At 38.8% G+C, this 18,753-nt stretch overlaps 1 protein-coding gene across 1 annotated transcript in view; it reads left to right on the top strand.

Annotated features, from left to right (window-relative positions):
* Plppr1 (phospholipid phosphatase related 1) overlaps positions 1-18,753 on the top strand; it is a 283,020-nt gene that overhangs the window by 33,219 nt on the left and 231,048 nt on the right. The gene's annotated exons all lie outside the window — the stretch shown is intronic.

Raw genomic sequence — 18,753 nt, 5'->3', positions numbered from 1 at the left:
TTTCATTGTGTGTGAGGTACTCTACCAAATGTTTGCCTGTGACCTGTTCATTAATATGTATTTAAAGGAAGCTTATGATTTTTCAGATGGATTCAGTTCTCATTTCCACTGCTTTCATTAATTTGAATATCAAAATGTTTGCTTGTTTATACACAATGAAGAATAAGCACTCTAAAGGGAGACAAAAGCAATTCCCTGAAAAGGTTTTGGCATGTTTTTATGAGTAAAAAATAGTTTATGTGAATCATTCAGGGTTTGTGTGCATGATGCACAATAAACCAAATGAGTGGAACAAGTTACATTTATGAATTAAAGATCTGGTAATTCATCAGCCACCTGTCTGTAAAAGACTTCTGAATTCAGTGTCTCATAATGCTTCCTATAATCACATGGAGGGAATATGCATGGTGGCCATAAAGTAATGAGATTTAAAATATGTAAGAACTTGAATATCTCTGGATCACCTGATAAGGGGTTAATATTCAAAGTATATAAGGAACTCAAGTAACTCTAACAAAACAACGAATAACCTGTTTAAAACTTGGGCAAAGGACTTAACATTTCTCAAGGGAATACATACAAATGGGAAATAGGTACATGAAAAAAATGCTCAGCATCACTGATCCTCAGGGAAATGTGAACTTAAACCATAATGCAATATCACTTCTCACCCATTAGGATGGCCAGTATCAAAAAGACAGAAGGAAACTATTGTCAGAGGGGATATTGAGAAAAGACAACACTTACTTATACATGGTTGGTAGAAATGCAAGTTAATACAGTTATGGAGGTTCCTCAAAAAATTAAAGATAGAACTACCATATGCTCCAATAATTCCACTACTGGATTTATATCTGAAACAATTGAAATCAGTGGGTCAAAGAGACCTCTATACTCCCATGCTCATTATAGCACTATTCACAATAACTGAGAAATGGAAACAACTTAAGTGTTTATCAACTAATGAACAGATGAAGAAATATGTTATATATTTTTATGTGCAAACAATGGGATACTATTCAGCATCAAAAAGAAGGAATTTCTGTTACTTGTGACAACATAGATGAACCTCAAGGATACTATGTTAAGTGAAATAAACCAGGCACGGAAAGATAAATACTTCATAATGTCACTTATATGTATAGTGGAAGAAAGTTGAACCCATAGAACCAGAGTAAAATAGTGGTTAGTAGAGGCTAGGGGTGGAAAGATTGGGGAGATATTGAACAAAAGACATAAAATTTCAGTTAGACGTGAGGAATAAGTTCAAGAAATCGATGGTGACTGCAGTTAATATATTGTATATTTAAAAATTGCTGAGAGTGGGGTTTAAGTATTCCATCACAAAAAAATGGCATTTGGCTGGGGATGTGGCTCAAGTGGTAGTGCGCTCACCTGGCATGCGCAGGGCACTGGGTTCAATCATCAGCACCACATAAAAATAAAATAAAGATGTTGTGTCCACCGAAAACTAAAAAATAAATATTTAAAAAATTCTCTCTCTCTCTAAAAAAAAAGGCATTTGAGATAATGCTTATTATATTAATTAGCTTAATTGAGCCACTCTATACTATATATACACATATATAGCATGTGTGTGTATCCATATCTGTATATCTATATCTATATATAGGCATATACCTTATGTAAACATATAAAGTGTACTCTTGTCAATTAACTAAATACTGGATATTAAAAATAAAACATGAGAGTTTAGATAATCTTTATAACATTTTCTTTACAGGGCATTGAAATAATGTATTGAGTATAAGTTTTCTACTCTATGGCAGGCTGGAGGAATTTTATACATGTAAATGTATATTTCTCTCTCTAATACAGATATCTGTATTCATTTATTCCAGTAATGCTACCATTTCTTAAAACACTTTAAAAACTTTCCTGTGTGAATTTTCTCCAGAGTTACTTTATAGAGCATAGGAAGGTCAGTTTCATCAGTTTATAATTATAATCATTCATTTTTAACAAAAGTGGGGATTCTTCATATTATAATCAATCTTATTTACCAAACCAAGTTCTGAACTCCCTTTGACTATTTCCCAGAACCAAGCTCAGTGCCCCAGTGTGAAGATCCAAAGGACTGTAGAGGAAGCCCCCCAAATATTTCCAATGATCAACTTCTTTGAGACAGGCTTTCAAGAGGACAATACCCTGATGGGGACCAAGTACCTTTGGGTGGACAGAATCTGATCTGTCCTGAAATAAAGCATCTCTACTTTAGTATTACACATATCCACACTCTCCAAGATCCCATTTTGTATTTCTAGGATCTCAATTCCTCTGTTGAAACCAAAAATAATTTCCTAGCTAATGTGAGCTCTTTTTTCCATTAACTTTCATTTGCGATGACTTTTTAAAGTAACACATTAATTAAAATAGAACTTGAAATACACTTCAGAATTTTTTCTTTTCGACAGGCTTTCAAGAGTTGAAGATTTGGGCTGTGAGGTACACTTCTGACATAGGATTGAAAAACAGATCAGTCAGGCATCTTGATTTGGGAACACAAGTCACATTTTAAAGTGTTGAAGCTTATTATTTTGAATTCCTTGAAATAATTCCCCAGACTGTTTTGAAGTTTCTTTTTTCACTCTCTGAAATTTATTAAAAAAAAAAAAAGTTAAAGTGTGTGTGTGTGTGTGTGTGTGTGTGTGTGTGTGTGTCTGTGAGAGAGAGAGAGAGAGAGAGAGAGAGAGAGAGAGAGAGAGAGAGAGAGAGATTGCAGGGGACCCTAACATCCTTCTCTGTCAGAACCTTTCTCAGATATGGTGGCCTCTGATGCTTGTGTGTCTAACTCCCACAGTGCCTTGCTCTCACCTACTCTTCACAACCACATTAGAGGTTATTGCCCCTGAAGCATCTGTTCACAGGTCGGTTTCAAAGCACTAGATTCATACTCGAAGTGAAGTAGACCAGATATCCCCACCCCAGAGCCATAATGAAGCTTTTCTTCTTGTCAGAAAGATTATTACCAAGAGGGTCAAGAGGATTTCACAGTGGTTCTGCAGAAAGCTCAATGTGGTTTGAAGCTTCTTCTTCCTTTTAAATGCCAGTTTTGAAGACAAAATGTGTGAAACCTCTGTCTAGCCTAAGAATATGGGACAAAGACTAACTATTAAGTGCCCACCCACTGACATGTAACCACCCCACTGGGTATAAAATTTAAAGAATTTCCAGACTCCAGGTCTAGAAAATTTCAGGCCCAAGCCATACTCTGGACGGGACCGTTGCAGCCAATAAACCTGCTTCCTGAAAATTCCTCGAGTGTCCAGCCTTTTTTGTCCTACATCAGTAGTATTTCAGGTAATATTTGGGGATAGAATGGTGACCCAGGAAACTACAAATTAAAACGCGGACAAATATAAATCCTGGGTACTTGCTGGGAAAATTGAAGCTAAATTTACAGAAACCTTGAACCATTAAAAGTGGAAGCTTTACTTGAAAATGAAAACTGCTCCCCACTGATCACCTTATGTTTCATTCCCCTGAATTTTCTGGAGCCTCTTTTCAGTGACCAAATACTATTTCTTGTCCAGATTTTCCATGAAATAGTTTTTCTACCTCCTTTTCTAAGACATCTTGACATAGTCTCCAGTTCTAAAGTTGCAACCCTGGCCTCTCTCAGTTGGAGGCTCCCAGATTCTCTTGTTCCTGGACCCTGGATCTACTCCCGGTTCCCATACTACTTCAGACCATTGTTTAATCATCTTTTTCACCAAGCCTATTTTTACTTGAAATCTACTGTCTCTTCCCAGCCACATTCCTCCTTGAATACTGATTTTATGGTAATAGCTGATGGCTGGATTTGTAGCGCCTTCTTCCTTCTCAGGCTATTTGAACTTTTTGTACTGTTCAACTTTTATAGTCTCCTTGAAATTCCCTTCTCCAAATTCTCCACCTCCTGACCAGCCTTTCAGTCTTCTGACTGCTTCTTCTTTCTCTAATCCTCAACTGCTTTTGTTAAGCCATGGCTTCCTCCCTCTCCACTTTCTCCAGGAGTGATCTAATCAACACTTCATTCCCCAAACTCCTCTCCTGAACAGTGCTCCTCTTTATTTCCGCTGTTGTTTCCCTAGCTTGTTCGCCTGTCCCACTGGATTAAACTCCTTTATCATGTCTCCTCGTCTTTTTCTGTCCTGCTTCCTGCTCTGTTTCCACCCTGTCTCCATAGTCATTCTCTGAAACACAGACAGATCATCGGAAATTGTTAATGAATCCTGTTGCCTCCAAAAGAATGTGCAGGCTGCTACAGGCTTGTGAAGGGAAAGGGAGGTGAGGCAGGGAAGGAGGGTAACACTGCATGACAATGTGTCACACTCCGGCGCTGTTTCATAAAAAGCCAAGAGGAGAGCTGAATAGCATGTGTGTCTGCTTGGCTTCATGGGATACCTTCAGAACAGCTTGTTTTTAGATCTCATACCTCAGAGAGGCTGTGCCTTGGAGGGAGGGAAAGTTTATCTTCTCAGATGTTTATAATTTCTCAGTTCTCCATTATTCAAGTTAGTCTGATGGAACTTAATTCCCCTGTGTTGTGACATCCAACTCTTAATAGTCATTCAGAAGTAGGAGCTTGTGCCTATGGTGTGGTGTTTCCCCTCCCTAGAAGTGGCAGGAGGAGTTAAAGAGCTGGCTGGCCTAAGATCATGGAGTAGCTGAGGTGGAAGCTCTATATTCCTAAGCAACTAATTCCTGCCTCTGAGAAGTAGAACTACAGGCATGTCTGAGGTCTCTTGATTTCTGCCATAACAGGGACAAATTAAGTGACTGAAAGTCTGGAAGACAAGTCAAAACTACTACATTTGTATTATATTAGGTATTAGAAGTAATCTAGAGATGATTTTAAGTATATGGTTTAAATCACATAGGCTATATGCAGATAAAGTTCTCAACACTTTATATAAGGGGCATGTACATTAAAGGATTTGGGGTACCATGGGGTGGGGAACAATCTCCAGTGAATAAGGAGGTGGAGGTATAACTCTGTGAGCTCTATGGTGATCATAATTATAGGCAAAATCTTAAAATGGCTTAGAAGTTAAGAAAGCAAAAGATGGTCTGTTAGTCAGCTTTTTGTCATTGTGGCCAAAATCCTTGACAGGATCAACTTAGCTCATGATTTCAGAGGTTCAGTCTATGGTCAAATGACTTCATTGCTTTTGATCAGAGGAAAGTTGTGGTGGAGGGAAGCTGCTCAGTTCATGATGGCCACTAAACAGAACAAGAAGCCAAGGATAAGATATAGTCCAAGGCCAAGCACCCTATGAACTACTGCCTCCAACCATGCCCACCTGGATACAGTTACTACCCAGTAGTCCATTCAAGTGATTAACCCATCAAGTGGATTAATCCACTGGTGATGTTATAGCTCTCGTAATCCAATCATTTCACCTCTGAACATGGCTATTTTGAATAACAAATGAGTTTGAGGGAGGGAATATTTTTAGATCCAAACCACAGCATATGGCATTGAATGTGAGAGAGGAATTTTTCCCCCAAATATCAAACAAACGGTGAAGTGCTCTGGCCTGTCAATGACAGTGTATAAAGGAGATGGTGATGCCCAGTAGATAGTTAGGCCTAAAATACAAAGAGGGTATGCAATGCTTCTGGATATTCTTTGCAATATTTGAGGGAAATTTTTCCTAAAAACTGAGGTTTTGTAGGAAACATACTGAATCAGTAAAAATGAGAATTCATGTTAAGATGAACTCATTTGACTATTGAGGTCCAAGGTCATTCAGACAGAGTTAATTATCCCTCATATTTCATTTTATTGGAAACTGTTATTTTCTGAAGGTTTGGGATGAGGTTCTCAACACTTAGATATCAAAACCAGCACATATTAAACAGGCTAATGGTTATGAAATGAGTGAACCAGGAAATTTGGATATCAGTTGGTACAGCTTTGGGATAATAACCCACTCTAGCTTCTTTCAAATCTTAACAAACTCTTCTGGTGAGAAAATAAATAAATATCTGAATGGCTGGTTTGAATCTAAAATCTTCAAGAGAAACCAAGAAGCATCATGCTTTTTGAAATGACTTTGTTTATTTATGCACAGTTGCATTTTTGCCTTGCAGGTCATGTAATTGCTGGGTAATGCTAGAATCCCCAAATTTAAATATAGTTAATGTATGCAGTTCCCAGCTGTCAATCAAACTCTGCACTTAGAAACATTTCTGGGGCACTCACAGATAAGACAAAAAATAAGTGTGTGTGTGTATGTGTGTGTGTGCGTATGTGTGTGTGTGTGTGTGTATGATGTTATATTTTCCTTCATAAAAGTCTGAAGGTTTCACACAAATGTCAAGGACTACATTAAAAAACATTAATCACCAGTAAGGCAACAATAAAAATTTCTTCAAGCAGATAGATGTTCTGTTTGAAGAATAATTTTTAAAAACATTTTTTTCTTAACAGAGAATAAATATGTAAATGGGGCTAACCAATTGCCCAGATATATTTCAGGTAAACTACAAACAGACTTTATTATTGGTAGCCCTGAGGTTTTGGAATAAGCAACCTTTTAATTGATTTTATACTTAAATACTCTTGTGATGCTAGATAATAGGCACAGTCCTTACATATTTTAGATTCTATTGTTTCAGACTGATTTAACCTGTTATAATTTGGGGAATATGCTTCAAATAGTTCATGACAAATTATAATAGTACATTAAGAGTATGAACTAATAAAATATCTCATAGAGACAGAAGATCCCTAACATCACCCAAACTTTATGTTTGGCTAAAGATTCCTTGATAGAAAAGACTCTCAATAGAAAGTGGGATGTAGTAGCTGGCAATTACAAGGTAAATCAAAGAAATGAAGTCCTTATATTATTTATTTTAGGATGTAAGTGCTTCTTTGTCTGGATAAACCTGCACTCAAATGACATCCATTGCCCTCCCTTCTGCCCATATTACATATATTCTTGGCCGAACAAGATATTGGGCCTCCTGTGTTCTCTTTGGGCTTGTGTTTGGAAGCATAGCTTACTTTGGATCATTCATTCACCATTGTGTCTCCTAGATTTTTTCATACCTCATAATGATGGTACCTTAATGTGTGATGGAGTCTTAGACCGTTTTCAGTTTGGCTTTTGGAGCAGCAGGAGGGGTCTTGACTTGATAAATATCACACTGTCTGTGAGGTCTTGGCCAGCTGGTTTTCACATAACTAAGCAGTGAGAAGCCTAACATAAACTTTTTTAACTTAGACAGGCTGAGGTGATATTTGAGTGGATTATGTTTAAAAAAAAAAAAAAAAGGAAGTGTTTTTGTGTGAAAGTTCCAAAAAGTTTAAAAGGTGCTAGATTATATACAAATCACTCCCTTGAACCAGGTGATTATTCCTTTTCATTTAAAACAAATTATGATTTTGTGAACTTTGCTCTTCTGGACAATGCTGAGAGTTCCTAGTTGACTTAACCTGGAACTTCTATTTTTTTTTTTTTTTCACTTCACATGACCCTTTCTTGCAACCCAACACAGAGCTTCTGCTCTTTTGCCTTCTAATCTAATCTCTACAGAGACCAGAATGAGGGTGAATCAGATCATCTCACTTCTCTGCATACAATAATGTGTTCTCATAGCTCTCAGAAAAAAAAAAATCAAATTCCTTGTCATTTTGAATAGCCCCTGGTTATGAATTCCTATTAAAAATTTGATCACTCTCTTGTTTCATTAGGGTAATACTAATTGCTGCAAGTGCTGACCCCTGAAATCTCACGGCTTCCCATGAGTAGAGTGTTTTTTATACACGTAGGTCCAGGTGGTATGAAGAAGCAGAGTTGAGGGGTCTCTGCTCCATGCAGTCACTCAGGACTCAGGTTCATATGTGATGTGGTATCTTCACATATGGTTTACAAAAACCCTCTAGAAATCAATGTTCAGTTGCACTTAAGCAAAGAGAGTGGGGAGTATATATGAAGCAGCTCCATCGATGGCACTTCTAGCCACATTCTGTTGAGCAAGGTTCAGTCATATGATTATGCTTACATGCAAGAAAGTGGAGGTAGGAAATGAAATCTCTTACTGGAAAGCCTATTCCCTGAATTGACTCTACAACACAGAATAGGCATTCTTTGGTGGAATATTAGCTGTCTCCTCTGCACTCCTCTTCCATATCAAGTTCCAGTCTCAGTGATTTTAAACTGATCCCAGCGTCTTTGCATTTTTGCACTTCAGTGCCTTTACCTACTTTGTTCTTCCTCTAGGAGTATTTTTGATGCTTTTAACATGACTGGCCATTTCTTTACTTTCAGTTTAATTTAAATGCAGTTTTCTTAGATATACCCTTTTTAACCTCCTATCAAAAGTAAAAATTTCCCAAGCATCTTGTTGGTTTCCTTTATAACACTTATTATAGTTGGCAACCATTTGTTTATTTACTTCTTTTATTTATTACTCCCACTAGAATGTAAGCTCATGATGCTAGGTGTGGTAGTCAGCTTTGTGTGGCTGTGAGCAAAATACCTTAGCTTAGAGGAAGAAAAGTTTATTTTGGGCTCAAGGTTTCAGAGGTTTGGTCCATGGTGGACTGACTCTATTACTCTGAGACTGAGGTGTGGGCAGGACCTCGTGGTAGAGGAAAGCTTCTCAGCTCATGGCAGCCATGAAGCAGAGAGACCAAGGACCCAGGGACAAGATATAGTCCAAGGCCACCATCCCCATTGGCCTACTGCCTCCAGCTATACCCTATCTGCCTACAGTTACCACCTGGTATTCCATTCAAATTATTAATCAAGTGAATCAATCCACTGACCAGATCAGAGCCCTAATTATTGCCTAAAAATCCCATCTCTGAGCCTTTCTGCCTTGGGGATTACGCTTTTAAAGAATGAGCTTTTCAGGGGACATTTCTAAATCTAACCATAGTATAGTGTTTGGCATATAGTAGATGCTTAAAAATATTTTCTAAATTATGTCAGAAGCTCTGGGTAATGAGGACATAATTATACTACAAAATGAAAACATCATTACTTGCCATCATTATAAATGGTGTATATTTATGATTTTAAGGTCATGTTTGACACACACAAAGAATCATTATTACCCTGTACTGATATTTTATATAACCCAACACTTCCTTGAATATTTTTTAATTGACTATTTCAGTCAGCTATTGCTACACTATATGTTACCTCAAAATTTAGTGGTTTAAAGAAGCCACAGTAATAATTTTATCATCTTTTACATATTTTGTGGGGGAAGAATTCAAGAAGTATTTGGCTAAGTTATTTTGGTTCAGAGTTTCTCAATGGTTATGGTCAAATGGTGGCTAGAGCTAGACCAACAAGGGGGCCAGGGCAGACATTGAGTCTGCAGGTTTCAGGTGCAAATATTCCTGTGGGTGAGGCAGAAGAGCATTGACCTTTATGGCTTACACTTGACAGCCTTGCATCAATCCTGCTGTATGCTATTGATTGGAACAGACACAAAGGCCCTTCTAGTTTCAAGCATAGGGACATAGACCCTAATTTTGGACAGGAGGAATGTCAACAGGATTTATGGACATATATTTAAGCTGTCACACTAACCAGGAGAAAGTGGCTTTATAGTGTCTTTTAAGGAATTGTTATTACCAGAGTGTCTCTCTCAACGTACCATTTTTACACTGGAATTAAACTGCATGATCCTTAATATTGCTTTGGCACATTTGTGGAAAAGAGCTTTCTTAGAATAATTGGTTTTAGATCCTCAACCTTAATAGTTGACATAATAGATTTCTCCGTTTCCATTAAAGTTTTTTTTTTTTTTTTTTTTTTAAGGGAACAAATGTACTTTAGCCTGGTTGGAATTTCAGAGGAGGAATTACTCTGAATTCTAGGATGCTGCTCTTTTAAACATCTCACCAAACTTATATAAGAACATGTTTTAGAAGGTGGATAATTTGGATCTGACAACTCACAAAATGTTATATGCTCAAAGCTCCAACATGCATAGGAAATCCTTAATCAAATGTGTAATGTAATCCCCTCTACCTTTTTCTTTTTACTATGAGATCCCATATATAGTTAGAAATATTATATTGCCCATGTATAATATTATATTGTCCAAGTATAACCTTGAACAAGGAGAATAAAATTTAAATAAATTGAAAAATAATTTTTTAGAAGAGTTTAATATTTGCAGAAAGTTTGCAAGAGCATTTTAGAAAGTTCTTCACTAACTCTCCCCTGATTGTCACCATGATACAATTGTTGCAGTTGATGAACGAATACCAATAGATGATTATTAATGGAAGTCCACACTTCATTCATTAGTTTACCTGATGTTTACTTTTTGTCCCAGGATCTCATTCAGGTGACCCCAGTCCATTTACTTGTCCTGTTTCCTTAGATTTCTCTAGACTGTTACAGATTTTTAAATGTTTCTTGTTTTCAAAGACCTTGACATAGTAGAAGAGTACTGATCAGGCATCTCAGGTGTCTTGTAGGCTGTCCTTCACTTTGAGTTTGTTAGATGCTTTTTACATAATGGGAAAGAGGTTGTAGGTTTGGGGAGGAAGGTAGTTAGCCAATCTCCTGTGTCATACCAAGAGAACACACTGCCAACATGACTTGTCACCACTCAGTCTCTTGGCTCAAGTAGTGCTTGTCAGACTTTTCTACTGTAAAAGCAGCTTTTGTCCCTGCCCCCTTCATGCTGTGGAAAGAAGTCATTGTGCATATCACACTTAAGGAGTAGGGAATCCTGTGCCACCTGTATGAGGGGAAGCGGCCATCTAAACTTTTTGGAGTTCTTCTCTATAGAAAATTTAAAAATTTTCCTATTAATTTATAACCATTTATTCCAATCAGTTTGGACTCATGGATATTTATTTTAACATTGAGTAATAACCCGATGCTACTTTATTTTGTTGCTTAAATTGTTTCAGCTTTGGATATCGGGAGCTCTTTCGATTGGGTCCCATTTATATACCCTCATCAGTACTGTTTCTTTGAGCACTTCCTTCTTTTGTGATATTAAAGATATTCCAGATTCATCTTTTATATGTTCTATCCCTGCCCTAGAATCAGCCATCTCCCCAGGGAGCCTTATCCCTTTTAGTGGTGATATTTGAAACTAAGACCTATGTGCTGGGTGTGTTACTCTTACTGGGATTGGCATTGAATTTGCACAGACTGAAACCTCCTGTGATTTATTGAACATCTACTCTGAGCTAGGCATTTTAGTTACATAAGATGAATTAATTCTCACCCTGTGCAATACTATTCCAGATGAGGAAATTCTAAAAAATGTTGAATGCCTTGCCTGAGTTAAGTAGCCAGTAAGTGACAAAGTGAATGTTCAGGCTTTGTTCTCTGTGATATCCAGGATGGTGCTCTTTCTGTCTTACAGTGTTACCTTGATCCTATTTCACAGCCATGGATTCTGCCCCTCCTTGTGGTCAACTGTTTTGTAGGTTTATACTGCGGATATGCAGTACAATGTTTGTATTTCAGTGCAGATCACCAAAATAATGTTCTCAAAGACAGGACCTACATCTGATGTACAAAAAACTCACTAACTTCATGTACTATCCCATCATTAATCCTGGTGCTCTTGGAGGGGATTTGGGGAAGTGGAGTCAATCAGAGGAGACAATATTTGGTTTCTGAGGCCAGGGGGTATTTACTTTATAAAAAAGCTGTGGCTCCTCCTCTTAGAAACAGTGCATGAAAGAACAAAGAGAATCAATAGAAATGCATGATTTAATGAATAGCTAAAGAACTTTAAGAGGAGAATGTGCATCAGCCATCTTTTGGAAGTTAAAGGATTGGTGATGTTGAGTCAGGAAGCCTTCGACCAAGAACAAATATTTAAGTAATGATGAAAACTGTGGGGAATAAGCCTCTTCTCATTCTGCTGGGAGAAGTCACCACCCATCTCCCAAAACTGTTGGGAGTAGAGATAAAAATTTTCCCTGACTCTTCTAAAAATACCTTCTAAATTCTTCAGCACTACCAGAATCCTTTGTTTCTTCTAAGTGGAAATTGAGAATGGCGTAAGTGGCCAGGAAGACCAGGCAGTGTTCTCTTAGACAACAGGTTGAAGGACAGAAGAGCCATGTGCTTAAATCCCAAGTCTGCCTTGGTACTTATTAGCTGTGTGGTGTTGAGTAGGTTCCTTAACCTTCCTGAGCTGCAGTTTCAATGTTGACTAAATGAGGAATAACAGCACCTTCCTTACAGGACTGCTTTGAGAATGAACTGAGGTAAAGTATGTGTTTAGCATAATGCTGAAAAACCCACACTCAGACCCATCTGCTCAGACCCATAGTGCTGAAAAAGTCAATTATTAAAATCTATCTAAAATAAAAGTCATCCCACAGAAGCTAAAATTATAATATAGCTTATCCTCTGTTATTAATGATAATAATAATAATTATTATTATTATTAAATAGTAATTAAAAATTTATTGAGCACATAGCATGTATAAATCACTATGGATGGATGGTCTCCAACCTACAATGATTTGATTCATGGGGTTTTGACTTTACAATGGTGTGAAGTCACACTCCAAATTTTGATCATTTCCTGGTACAACACTCTCTTGCAATGACAAGGAGCAGCCTGAGTCACAGTTAGGTCAGCCACATCATCATTAGGGAAAACAACCCATAGTCCACAGTGTTCTGTGCTACTGAGCTATAACGTTCTGTAGGTTAGATGAATTAAGTACATTTTCAACTTAAATATTTTCAAGTTATGATGGGCTTATCAGGACATAACCCCATCATAAGTCCAGAAACATCTGTGTTCTAAGCACTTTTTTTTTGGTACTAGGGATTAAACTCAGGGGCACTTGACCACTGAGCCACGCCCCCAGCCCTTTTTTGTATTTTATTTAGAGACAAAGTCTCACTGAGTTGCTTAGCTCCTTGCTGTTTGCTGAACCTGACTTTGAACTGGTGATCCTCCTGCCTCAGCCTCCCAAGCCACTGGGATTACAGGTGTGCGCCAATTTGCATAGCAATGAATTATGTGTACTACAAACAGTCTTTATAGTATTATTTCTAGGGAAAATATTGCTTAGTGTTAAGGTATGTGAGAGAAGGTAGATGACTCACCAGTGCGAGGAAAGCCAGCAGGGAAGACTAAAGAGGTGTCGGTGTATTGATGGAAAGCTGAGGGGAAGTAGATTGAGCAGATGGGTCTGAGTGTGGGTTTTGTGCAAGGGTATCTGAGTAGGATTTCCATCCATCATTGACAGCTTTGACAGATCAGAATTTATGGCAAAAATTTCCATATCTTTGTTCTCAAGCTTTGCTATAGCAGCCAGAACCCCAGGTGCGTTGGGAGGGGCAGAATTTGAGGGCTGCCAAATGCTCAAACATTTGGTATGTACAAAGATGCATAAACAAAGAGTAAGGAAAACATGCTCACTTCTCAGGTTGCCCATGGCTTAGTAGAAATGGAAATCTGGTCTCACTGGCTCCACGATCCTTCCCCAAATACCAAGAGACAGATATGCTCATGACTTACTAATTAGGTGGAACCATTTAATGATTTGATTGCTTTTGCTGTTCCACTAAGAAAGTGTGTGATTCATGTAAGGCAGTCAAAACTGTAGTCCATTGCTAGCAAATGAGCAGACAAGGGTGTCATTCCTAGTGAGCATGTCAAGTATGCTTATTATGCACAAGGGTGACAGGGGATAGGGAAAGGGGTCTGTTCCCTGAAAGACTACTTAGGATTGTTGTCTATTATCTTGGGCAAACACTTCATAAAGTAAAACAGAGGCTTCCACCCAGGGTAACTTGGGAGCTGAGGGCAGAGGAGGAAATTAACTATTGGAAAGAATTCCCCTGGTGGTGCTTAGGCTGATCCAAGCTTCCCTAGTGGCTGTTGTTATTTTCCACATGGATACTGTTCAGGAGAAAAGCAAGAGAACAAGCTAGCAACTTTTTTTTTTTAAGTTGCAATGCTCTAGAATCTCATATTTAATATCAATAGCATCTTCAATTTACTGGCTTCTGTTACTTGCAAGGTGCTAAGTAAAATCACCTTTTTAAAATCGTTTGGTAGATTAATAATCAACATGTCAGATATGACTTTCATTTTTGAGATGAAGAAATTGAGGCTGAGAGAGGTAAAGTAACTTGCCCAGCAACAGAGCTGGAATGTGAACACACACCTGTTATTTTTAGAGCCCCTGATTAGAACCTCTGGGATGCAGACCCCTGTCACACCCAGGCAGCGCTAGCGATGCTCTCAGTGACAGGTTTCTGAATTAGAAGGAATCTTAGAGATCCCTGTAGATGAACTGTGTAGATATCTGGGGCCTGGAGTTGGGAGAGCCGCTGAAAGCAAAGGATCAGCAAGTGCAAAGCCCTGGAGGAGAAGCACAGCTGGTGTGCTCAAGGGAATGTCAGGGAGGATTGGGTCTCTAGAGAGGTTGAGGAGAGGTGGCAGAGAGCCACTAGGATCTTTGGTTCTTGGTTTTCCCTGTAAGTGAGAAGACCAGAAGTGGGGCCAGGAACTGAGACCAGTTAGGCAATTGCACCAATGCAAGTGACATAGAATGGCGGCTTGGACTAGGGTGGAAGTAGTGAGGTCATGGAAATAGGGGGACATCATGACAGCAGGGCCAGAGGAAGGTAATGCATTCAATAGATATTGGGCAAGGAGAACTGGCAGTGAAATTGCCATTCTCAACTTGTCTGCCTAGGAAGATCACCTGGAGAGCTTGTAAATATATGGATATCTCAATCCCATCCTCAGAACCAATTTAATTGGTCTCTGTGTGGCATTGTTGGTGGAAGAGAGAGGTATTTAAAGGTCCCCCAGGTGGCTCCAGTATGATTCAAGGTTGAGACCCACTGACCAACTCTTTGTGACTGGCCATTTGTATGGTGTGTGGGCTGTCAGCATCACCTTGGTCTTTGTTGGAAATGCAGACTACCAGCTTTCATTCCAGGTGATGTGTACGCACAGTGAACAGCATTGTTCAGCTAACCCCTTAGAGGAGAAGTGGAGTTAGGGGAAAAGGGAAGGGAATAGCATTCTAAACTGAAGGAATAACAATGCAAATGTCCAGAAAGGAGAGAATGGCACTTCAAGAACTGGAACTAGGTTTTGTGGCTAAAGCACAGACTACCAAAAAGCTATAAAGGACTAGTCTTCCCATATAGGCGAGGTGTGTTTCTGCCCCAGAGTTTGACACTGGCTACTCCCTCTCTCTGCATGGTTCACATTCCTTCACCTCAAACAGTACTTTCTCAGTGAGAACCTACTCTTCTCTCCTCATTTTGTTATTTTTCCTCTAAACCTATCTCCCAGGTTCCATTATTTTCTCTATTTTCCCCATTACATTTTTCACCTTTCAACATGTTAAATGATGCACATTTTTTGTCTTTACTGTATGTCATCCCACTAGAACATAAGCTCCATGAATGCACAGATTTTATTTGTCTTCTGCCGCAGTCTGGCTGGGCACAAATCACGAGCCACTGAAGCAGGAACAAACTTTATTTCTGAACTCTACCAGCACACTCCACACACGCTCCTGAGAAATCTGCCGACCGCCACGCGGCTCCTCCAGGAACCAGCAACCGGAAAAATCTCCTCTGGAAATCCCTCCTCCTGCACTTCCCCAACCAATGGGAACTCTTCGGGAGTCCCCGGGAATCCCCATGAGAACTCCGAAGCAGCAGCCGAGGTGGATAGTAATGTCTCACCTGTCAACCAAGACTATTGGCAAAATGCCAGGGGCCATTCCGACTAGGCTGTGGCTCTTAGCAGTGGCTCTCGGCTGTGGCTCTCAGCAGTCTTCTTCATTGCTGAGAATGGTATCTGGCACTTAGAAGTGATGCTTCCTATTTGTTGAGTTGATGAATTAATGCACTTGTAAAAATCTGGGTGGGGTCTGCTTACTTGGGGCTTGATTATGAAATCTTTCAAGACCCCTTTTAGGACTTTCAATGAGTAAAGAACAAGATGAGATTTATATTTGATTTTAATTTTTTAATGGGCATAATGGTTTAAAAATGGTGTTTGGGGATAATAAACATGATTTCACTGTGGACAATGGGATAGAGAGGGAAAATATGGGGGATAAGAAAAAGTTAGTATTGTATTAAGTCAGCTACTCACTTATTTGATGTTGCCACATTCTAGTGTCAAAACCATGAAAATTTGCCTTTCATTTTTGCAAGAACCCATTGCTAGTATTCCTGGATGAGTGAATAATGATCATATGGCTCTCTTCCAAATTGTGACTAAAGTCCAAGCCTCTTTATTTTTTATGGCTTAGCCCTCTTCTGGTCTTTGGAGTCTCCCTCACCCAAGAAAAAAACACTTGAAAAGAGTCTATGGATCATCCAGTAGGGGCAGAGGATATTCCCACATGCATTCCAGTAGCTAGACTGCAATCATGTGGTTGCTGTTAACTGGAAAATATAGCCTGTGTTCCCAGGAAGAGGGAACTGGTTTGGTATATCACTATTTACCTTTGCCACAGGTAATAAAAATTAACTGAGGGAACCGTGAGGAAGATATGCATTTAATAGATACTGGGCAAGTAGAATTGACAGTGAAGTTGCTATTGATTGGCCAGGAGTGGAGGGAAGGCAAAGATTACATTTTCCAAATGTAACTGCCACCAGTGAAAAGATGTTTACATCATATACCTTTGAAATCATGTTGATGTTTCCCAGATCTTAAGTTGTCATAATGGGTTTTTTGATACAGAGATAATTGCTTGTGTTGGAAAGTGCAATATTTCCCCCCACCACCAGATGCTGGCAACCAGCTTAGAGGGGGAAGTTCTCTGGAGGTGTTAGCATCCCATTTCCTTTACTTTGATAATCAGCTACCTCTCTTTTGCCCCTGCCTCATTTTGAGGAGACAGGAGAAAGATGCTTTAGCAACTCATTGTGAAGATGCACAGAGAGGTTTAGAAACTTTTGCACCAATAGGAAAGCTTTTCATTCTTCCATGTAGTAAAAAAAATAATTTCATCATTCATGTGTACTATTAATTAAAACATGAAGAAAGCAAATATCTCAATCTGTGAGGTTTAGGAATTGTTACTGGTTTCCTAAGGGTTAACAATTCATGCACACAATGGGGAAAATCTAGTCTTTTGCTTATATCCGCCTACCTTGACAAATCTAAAAAATGAAAGAGAGCTACTACTATTATGTAGATATAACAAAGACAATTGAGGAGGAATGGATCCAGGTTGGGTGAGCTGAGCCCAAAGTAATAAATCATGGCATGTTTGTTTAGTACAGCTATACTTTAAAACTCTAATTTTTACTGGGTTATTCCTCCAAGGAACTTCCAATTCAATTGTAGCTCACCAATATAGGATTCTCGGTTGAAATTTGTTTTGCAGCCAATCTATTGCACAAATTGAGGCAGCTGTGCACAGCATGCGTTTCATTTCAACCACTATATAGTAAGGGGTGTTATGCAAAGGACCACTAATCAGAGAAAAGGTTCTTTTCAATTGGCAACTTTTCAGGGCCTCATATAAAGGAAGATTTGCATGTTTCATTAAGAATGAACAAACCTATTGGTTTGTGAACAACCTGGATCATTTACATTTTCAAGTTAAAAGAATGCTTAGATGCTATTTCCAGTCCCATATCTTCCCTCAGTTCATTAGCCTGAATAAACCAAGTTCCCTTGGTAGAGAAATTGATTGTCGAACCGTGGGTTTCTAGGGCCTGGTGGTTGCTGTGTACCCAGATAACCTTAATAAGATTAGCCTTGTCTTTTCCTTTGGGCTTTGAGGATGGCAATCTACCACATTCTCCAATTAAAATCCTTGTCACACTTGACTTTTGTTTTGCTTAATTTGTACAGCGTGTTCAACTTTAAGAATAAAAGTAGATTGATCGGTTTCACTCACTCCCAGAGTTAAGTTGCTCCTTACATGGATTTCCATGCTCTGGCTCATGCCTGTGTATCTGCACCAAAGCAGCCGGTGCTAATCTATATGAATCTATTTTATGGGGAGAGAAGAAAGAAGACAAAACCATGAATATTAATATTCTATTATCATGTGATGATATTCTGAACACATGCACCATAAAATTCACAAAATGAGAAAGAAAGAATCCTGGGATCAGTGGTATAATTCCTGCCCCAAAGAACCAAAGCCAGGAAACAGCATGAAACAAACTGCAATTCCAGGCCTGGCCAGAGTCACACAATGTGGCTCTGAGGTCTCAGCTCTCAGTCGTGAAGTCCTAGAAGGTGTATTGATATATCAGGAAAAGTGAACATGGCATCCCATGTCTTTATGGATCAATAAAGTGCTGGACGTGACCTTGATGGTTTGTGAATGCTGCATGTCAGTTCCTGGGTCAGCCAATACAGAAGTCAAGTGTAACACTGAGGTGCAGCATTTTTTTCTTTTTCCTGGAAGGAATTATTGGACATGAATCTAATTGTTGAGCATGGATTTTTGTATCTCATTAGTCATCTTAACTCCCTGATTTTTCTCCCAAAGGAAAATGCATGCCAGAGAGGCAAAGCAGCTTCGAAATAACCCTGTTAATTAATGACTGTGTTTTTGCCACGTTTTTTGATAGTCCATTTGCAGTAACGGGTCTGTTTGTCTTCCTCTCTTGAATAAGTATCAAGTCTCTGTCTGATTTTAAAGAAAATATGTCCCTTGAGAACATGGGGCAGTATGGACTATCATAGAAACAGGCTTCCTTTCTTGAACTGTGATTTTCTGCTCCTGTTCTCTTTGATGAGTTTGTTGGTCATTGATTCATTTATAACCACAGA

Source organism: Callospermophilus lateralis, chromosome 2, assembly GCF_048772815.1.
Source record: "Callospermophilus lateralis isolate mCalLat2 chromosome 2, mCalLat2.hap1, whole genome shotgun sequence".
Lineage (NCBI taxonomy): Eukaryota > Metazoa > Chordata > Mammalia > Rodentia > Sciuridae > Callospermophilus > Callospermophilus lateralis.
This window is presented reverse-complemented; position numbering and strand designations above follow the sequence as displayed.